We start from the raw sequence: 8,726 nt of genomic DNA on the forward strand, positions 1-8,726 counted from the left end.
CAATTCTGATTAACATTGGTTTATTTTAATATTTTGTGGAAAGGTAACCATCACAATTGGTAACATTTTAAGCATTCTAATATCTGAAACTCCAAATTTAAAAAAAAGGACATTTTAAAATGTATGGACCTTCTTATGTTCATTGCATTCAATTATGGTGATGACCATAAAGAGATTTTGACCTTTACGTATTTCACTTTTAAATCAGTGTGTGAAAGCAGTTTCAACTCCCATGATTCAATGTAAAAATCACATATATCAAAGTGACAACACAGATTTCCTCCAGGAGTTTATAATAAATCAATAAATTATCTGAGGAGCTCAAATCCAGGACAGTTGCCCAAACTCTATCCACTGATCAGATTTGTCCCAACCTCCACAATCTCCAGCTTTGAAGTGATGAATCTTCATAATGCTGGGCATTCCACTGCTCCACTATTGATGTCATCAATGCCATCATGAGGATGTCTGCCATCAATGTTGCAGCCCACAGACTGGGCTGTTCCAAGGATCTCTTTAATAGTTCCAGAGAGTTCTCTTGCCAAGGATCGGTGCCTCATCTGTCTAGCAATGTTGACAATCTCATCAAAAGTGATGTTTCCACTGTGTTTAATATTTTTCTGCTTCTTTCTGTCTCGAGGAGGTTCCTTTAGAGCTTTGATGATCAAGGCTGAGGCAGAAGGCACCACCTCAATCTGGGCCTGTATGTTCTGAATGGTAAGTTTCATTGTAATCCTAAACCCTTTTCAGTCACCAGTTGCCTTGGCAATGTCATCACCAACCTTTTTTGGAGACAAACCCAAGGGACCAATTTTTGGGGCCAGAGCTGATGTGGCACCAACTTCAACACCAGTGCACCTTAAAAACATGACTTCGATTTAATTAGGATCAAACTTGGGAGGCATGGTGGCGGAGAAGGTGGAGGCTCGGTCTCGATGCTGTGGGGTGGCTGCCGGTGTCGGATGAACCTGGATTCGGGACGACCGAAAGAAGTTGCACCTTCACCACCACGAGCTGGAGCCAAAAGCACTAAAGGTTTATTTTAAATCAGCAACTCTCAAAACTATTTTATTCTGGCTAAGAAATAGAGTCATGAATCAGAGGGACAAATTAGGTACAAAAAATCTATAGCAAATGACTATCAAAATTTACTCTTTTATGAGCTCCAAGATGGTCATTTCTGGAATAAAAAACTCAGTATTTGACAAAACTGTTGAGAAATCTGGAAAAAAAGAATCACAGAAACAATGCAAAGATTCAGATTTCCCCACACCCTCTATCAAATTAAGGTCAAAATGGGTACTTATTTTAGATATAAAAATGGTCCAATAAGCCAATTTAGGAAGCAAGAAATTGTTATAAAATGCAAAATGGATAATTTTGAGCACATTAAATTAAAAAGAATTTGCACAAATAAAGCAAATATAACCAACATTAGATAAAAAACAAAAAGGCTGGGAAACAAATTTTATTGTCAGTATTTCTGATGAAGGCCTAACTTATAAAATATATACAGAGGTAACTCAAATTTATAAGAATTTTAAGTCATTCCCTAATTGAAAATCGATAACTGAACAGGAAGCTTGCAATTGAATAATTTAAAAATATCTACAGTCATTTGAAAAATTTCTCTAATTCACTAATGATTATAGAATTGTAAATCAAAACAGCCTTGAGGTACCACCCCATACCTATCAACTTGACTTAATATGACAGTAAAGAGAAATGATAAATATTGGAGGTGATATGGGAAAACTGGGATACTAATGCCCTGATCATGGAGTTGTGAACTAATTCAACAATTCTAAAGAGCAATTTCCATCTGGGCCAAAAAGTGCTATAAATCTGTGCCAGTCTCTTTGATCTAGCAATCTCACTATGAAGTCTTCAATCCAAAGAGTTCGTAAAAGGGAACAAGAACTCACATGCTCAAAAGTATTTATAGTTGTTCTTTATGTGGTGCCAAAGAACTGGAATTGTGAGATTGCCTATCATTTGAGAAATGAGTGAAGATACTTGTAGCATATGAATATAATGGAATACTATTGTGTTACAAGAAATGATGAATAAGCAGATTTCAGGGAAAAAAAAAAACTGTTACCACTTAAATGTATTGATCTTAAGTGAAGTGTTCCAAACTAGGGGAACACTGTAAACAGAATTAGCACCATTATGTGATGACAGACTTACCAATATAATGATTCTAGAAAGTTCCAAAAAGCTTGTGGTGGAAAATGACTTCCACATTCAGAGAAAGAACAACTGAGTTTCAATGCAGATCAAAGAAAACTGCTTTCACTTTTTGATTTTTTTTTGCTTTTTAGTTGTCATGATTTTTCTATTTTGCATTGATTTTTCTTTTAGAACATAACAAATAATGTAAATATATTTAACATAATTATGTATATAACCTTTATAATCTGTATGCTCACAGTCTTGGGAGGGAAAAAGGGAGAGGTGAAAAATTTGGAACTCAAAATCTTACAAAAATGAATGTTGAAATTTTCTTTGTATGTAATTGGAAATAATAAAATTCTATTATTTAAAAAATGAAAAATATTTCCTACCCAAAGAATTCTCCTTGGATATTTGCTGGGGAAGGTCTCTTCCTCCTCTCCTTGAGGTGCCTTTTTCGACCCCTGACCTCCCATCTAGGATTTCCTTTCCCTGGAATTGTCTAGAATGAGTACTTCTCACTCTCCAAAGATAAAAACTGAAGTTTCCCCATCTTTTTGGGTAATTTCCACAATTTCCATCACTCTCCTAATCAATGGCAGGGTTTCAGGTCCATTCAGAGATCCACCTGAGGGAACCCCAGAAAAGAAATGGGGATCTGGCTTGAAATGAAGCTATGAGTGCTCCTTCCTCCCATATCTTCTGGGGCTTCCTCAAGGGGTTCTGTAGATCCCCAACACAAGAACCCAAATTGTTATAAATGAATGAAAAGAAAAACCTGCTAGAGTGAGAGAAAATTGTAGATTTTATTCATGAACCTTGCAAGATACTCCTTACAAGATATGGGTACCTCACTTGGTGTGAGGCAACTAAATTTTTTTGTTTTAGATTTTTGGGTTTTGTTTTTTTTTTTTGCCCAAGGTCAGAAAGTGAGGATAATGTCTGGGGTAATGTCTGTTTTGAATGGCCACAAATCCCCATCCAAGCACAGTCTGTCTGGTGGCCAAGTTTGGGTCTGATAAACAGAAGGTATGCAATGTTTTAAACAATTTTGTGAGCAGTAAGGTACCTTTAAATAGAAAGGAGGTGGAATATACAACGTACTGGATAATTGTGGATGCTAAATTTCTAAGTTAGAAAAACATTAAATACATAGGTGGGATCCTCTGGCAACATTGCTTCTGCCCTATACCTCACCACCTGATTCTTCCTCTACTCCAACTTCTGGGACTGCTCCTAGAGAGGAAGAGGCTAACAGTGGGGCTCAAGAGGAAAGGGAAAGTCTGGAGAGAGGAGAGAAAGAAATGTTTTCTAAATTAAGTAAGACAATTGGATCCATTGCTGAGTGAGTGAGTTTGAATGTTCCCGCAGGAGTGTGTGTATTTGTTCTATGTCCTGTCTTGTGTAAGTGTCTGTTTTAGGCATTTCTGGGTCTGAGGACTCAGCTTAAGTTTTAAAAGTAGGATAGCTGGAAGTTGGGCCCAGAAGTTTCAGAAGGTGGGGGAGAAGGAAGTATTGTGCAGTCGCCCCTACCCCTAAGTGAAAATCCACCCTTCCCTCACTGAACCAATGATAGCTGTGCTAGGTGTGTAGCATTAAAGAGAAGGGAAGAGGATTCTTAAAGAGAAAAGGCTGTGGTTTGGGGAGTGTTTAGAAGAGTTTAAGAGAAGAAAGAAACTTTAAGGGAAAGATTGAGAAGTTCTAGGAGGGAAGACTTTTTACCCTTATTGGGAAAGATTCCATGCTTTCTCCCTAGGTTGGGGAAGGGGCGGTAGATTCACACTTGGAGGTCTTGATCCCATCCAAAATCTTGTTAAGACTTGAACCCCAGACTGAGTCTACCTAAGTGCCCCACCCACCCATGGAGGGAGGGAGGGATAGACAGGAGAGATCAAGTGCTTAAGAACTTTCCTTTCAAGAAGGTTAGGAGACTCCTTTATTGAAAGGAAATCACATTTAATGAATATCTGCTGGCCATATGGCTTTAGTGATGACTCTCATTATTTTTAATGTTTCTTAACTAGAGTTTTTGAAAGCACACTGAGGGTTTTAAAAGAGGGATACTGGTGTTTTAACACTCTGACAAAAAATTGTACAGAATGGGAGGAATTAAATAACCTAGATTGTTTAATTAGTTTGGGATTAAACTACTTTAACACTATTGTGACTTTTGCAAGGAGTTATGTGGTTTGAAATTTTAAGCTAGATTGTAACACCTTTAGGTTAAAGAAAAGTGGTATTGTGTTACTAAGAAGAGAAATACCTAGGTTATCAGGGAGGTTTGCTAATTTCTTTTGGGAAAAAATATCTAATTGGTTTTAATGTAGAGTATAATAATGCCAACAATTTTATTTTATTTTGGATAGAGCTTTTAGAATGTGAGTGCTGGATTCTCTGTATAAAGTTCCCTAAAGTTTTTATCAAACTAAATTGTTGGAAGTTAGTTGAGTTGTAATTACATTGGGGTTTTAAATGTGTTATATGTATGAGATTGTATTCTGAGTATTTGAGTAAAGAGACAACAGTGAAAAGAATATGGGATATTCATTTTGCTCTTGTTCTAAGGGAAATGAGATGTTTAAATAAGAATTTTATGAGTAATGTATATTAACAATGTATGTTTAATTTTAAAGAATTCAAGAATGTAGACTTCTCTTGGTAACTGCAGACAGCTGATGGGGGGAGCTCAGCACAATTGGAATTGTGGGCCTTATTATAAGTTAACTTATTGATGAATAAGATGTTTTTATCAGTTATTTAATATTCTTTTGCAACTTCAAAGAGATTATATTTGCAACATTTAGTTATCTCTTGTGAATTTTTTTTTAAATACTGTATTGTTAAAGCCTGGGATTAATGTAATTGCTTTGAAGGGCAATAAGTAAAATATGAAAAAATATAACCCTTTCTCAGATAGATCTGCGGGTTCATGGATAATGTAATAATGGAAGGATTGTTTTGTACAATCTAGAAATTTTTGTGTTTTTCTGTTAATCTTATTGTTTTTCTGTTATAATGAAATTAATGCATATTGTTACTTTAAAGCTACCTAAGATGTTTTAATGGTTGTAAAGAATTCTGAAAAGTAATTTGTATGTTAGGGAGAAGCTCGGTGGTGCAGAGGATAGAGTACTAGTTTAAAGAAAGGAGTGCGAGTTAGATAAGTATTGAAAATATTGAAATATTTGGGAAAAAAAATTCATTTTGGTTAAGGATGTTTGAGTCAGTACTGTAATGAGAGCAATGGTTAAAATTGTTTTATTTTAAACCAGATGCTGGGTACTCTTAGAAAAAGATATGTTGAATATATGTGTTTCAAGCTTGAGTCAATGTAATCATTCTCATTGGGAGTTTGCTCATGTAAGCAAAATACTAATGGGAGTTTGTTTTAACAGTGAACTATGTGTGTCAATATGTCAATACGGCAAAATGTAAATTGCAATATGCTCCAGGATCTCATTGTTTAGTGATGGAAGCATGTATTTTGATCTGAATAAGATGTTAAACAGGTTCTCTACCAGAAGACAAGGTCTCAACTAGTCACCAGAGCTGGAGATGACTTTTTGGAACAGATTCAAATGATGCTCAAGGACATTGAATGTGTCCAAGGGAGAGGAGAAGAGAGGATAGACACTTCTCCACCATCTCTCACCTATGTGTACATTGTTTAACTGTAACCTCCCCTTGACTCTGTAAGTGTGACACCCCTACTTATGCCCTTCTCCTTCTGGAATAGAGGAGGGGAGGCAGGGTGAAAATGTTCTCCATTGAGGGATTTTGGGGTGGCATTATTATATCTATGTGAGTCTGTATATCCTATATAGGGTGTGAGTCCTATCTCTGATTTACACAACAGAGTGTTAGCAAAGGTGGGAGGAGAGTCAACCTGGCAGAAGTCAATTCCTAGTCTTTGGATGTGGTTGTTGGACTTTCCATAGTTCACAGCAGTTTGAAAATTGACTTGGGCACCCCTGGGTCTGGCCTAGATCTCAGTCCCTGGTAAGAGGTGCATGGTGGCACAGAATTCTGATCCAGAGGAGAAAGACACAGGTGGCATGTGACCAAGTCAGTTCAGGGTGGCTATTGTTTATAACTGACTGACCAGGATATTTGCCTGGGGAGTAGCAAATGTCTGGACATGTCCAGAAGCAGGGTACATATATTCAGGACTGTTCAACTTAAATATAGGTGGCCTGATACTCATGTGAGATTATGATGGTACCTGGATCTCTTGTAAAGATACACAAACTGGGGCATTTGTTAAGGGAAACTGATTATGAGTTAGTATTGACTTGCAAGGAAAGTGCTGAAATGGCCATTTGCAAGAAAGATAATTTAAGGAAAATCACTAGATATATTATCTATTTTGGGGGTTGATCCAATGGCACAAAATCAGGAATTTAGTTTGTATTTTGGAGCCAGGAAGACCTTTTTAAAGACATTGGTATAAAAAACTTGCAGTGGAAGGAGGTACAGCAACTTTGGAAATGTACCTATTATCATGATGATTATGTGACCTATTTAAGAGGGTCACTTAGAAGTAAAGAGGAGGAACAGTATTATCCATTTGTTGGAAACTATATTCCTGGAAGACCAACTAGCACTGGAGGGACATTATTGGATTTGGAGGACTACTGCCTACACCTAGCTGTCCAAAGAGTTGGTCAGGGAGTTGTTATCTAGATTTAGGGGCCTGCTACTTGGGCACAAGATGGGACTGGGGCCTATAGAACCCCAATTAGTATCCTGAATAGGCTAATAAGACTCCAAGCTAATAAGACTCCAATTAACAATAAAACAGCTGGTAGGGCCTTGGATTTGCTGTCTGATCATGCCATGCAAACAAGAAACATGATTATTCAACATAGATTGGTACTAGACTACATGTTGGCCAAGGCAGGAGGAGTTTGTGGTAAAGTGAAATTATCAAACTGCTAAAGAAGATAACCAGGGATATTAGAAAGTTAACACATATTCCAGTCCAAACCTGGACATGCCCATTTACTACCTCTTGGATGAATTGGTTTAGTGGTTCTTGGTGAAAACAGTTACTGTGTATCTTACTATGGACCCTAATTAGGATAGTCCTGTTAACCATGTGTGTCTCTCATGTATGATACAGTTAATAACTCAAATAGTCCAAAATTATATCAGCAATCTGGGACTGGAGTATAGCTCTAATAAGGAAGAGGTAAAGATATTGATAGGGAAAGTCAGTAGTCCTATCAATGATTAAGATTGTGAATTAATTTGAGGAAGACACTGCTGGTGAATTGTGAACTTGTTATTAAAAAGAAAAGGGGGGAGTTGTGACGAATGTAGGGTGTTGGTCTTCACAGGTTGTAGAGTGGAGCTTTTAGGTAATCCATTATAAAGAGGGCATGGCCCAGCCAATCACAAGACTGGGAGAGTTTTCGTAATCCCATTCCAGGGATAGCAAACCCCAAACTGGTTCTCAACAGTAAATAGTGATCTAGAGATCTTGACCTAATGCTACCGAGTTTGCTCAATTACATAATTGAATATTGACCCACACATCCCCAGTGACAACTGGGGTTCATTAGAATATCATTCACCATATGATGTGGGGGGATCATATTAGGGGCATATCATGGAATGGGTGGTATTCTTAGATTGTAACTCAAACTCTAAGAGCCTATGAAAATCCAAGAGGGAATGGAAAGAGTTTCTGAAGACTATAAATTACTTGATGTTCCAAGACCACTTTGTGCATCACACCAGGTGAGGTACCTGTTCCTAGCAAGGTGTATCTTGCAAAGCTTGTGAATAAAATGTGCAATTTTCTCTCAAAACAATGAAAAATAAACTTCTAGCTTCAAATTGCTAATAGTTTATAAAAGATTAAATATGCATATATTTATTTACATATACATACATATATTGTGTATATATATATATATATAATATATATATATATATATATATATATATATATATATAAATTTGTCCAAAGAGATAAATACTGGGAAAAGTATGAAATGAGCCTCTCAATCTTTTTTTTTGGTGTATGCTTTCCACATTAGCCTTATGCTGATTCTTTTTTTTTTCCATTTAACCAGTCCTTCAGGATTCTGAGGCTCAAAGAAATTGAGTGACTAATTTGAGTGAGATTGAGGATACTAAAGTGTCATATGGTTGTTGTCTTTTCTTCTCTAAGAGAACCAAAATGACATCACTATTTTGGTATCAAGTACACCTGACTGTGTTCTCAGAATGTGACTGATCAGATAATAAAGTCAGAAGGCTCTACTATAGATCAAGCACAACAAATGAGCATGAATATTTGATGAACAGATGTCTTTGAATTTGTACATCTCGTGTTTTTGATTATAGAGTATAGCACCTTTGTTGATGCTGTCATGCTATGCTGGATGGTGCTATCCTAGTGTCTTGTTTGTCTTACAATTAATTCCAAAGTTCTTCAGAGATACCTTAGGAGGGGCACTATATTACTTCTGACTTCCTTGTGAGTGAATTTCATATATTCTCTGTAAAATAATCTTTTAGGCAACCAAATCAAGTGACTAGCT

General features: G+C 36.6%; 1 pseudogene; it reads right to left on the reverse strand.

Annotated features, from left to right (window-relative positions):
- Positions 1-313: 313 nt before the first annotated feature.
- Positions 314-905, reverse strand: LOC141522560 (large ribosomal subunit protein uL11-like; annotated as a pseudogene).
- Positions 906-8,726: the final 7,821 nt, after the last annotated feature.

The sequence above is a fragment of the Macrotis lagotis genome, chromosome 1 (assembly GCF_037893015.1).
Source record: "Macrotis lagotis isolate mMagLag1 chromosome 1, bilby.v1.9.chrom.fasta, whole genome shotgun sequence".
Taxonomy (NCBI): Eukaryota; Metazoa; Chordata; class Mammalia; order Peramelemorphia; family Peramelidae; genus Macrotis; species Macrotis lagotis.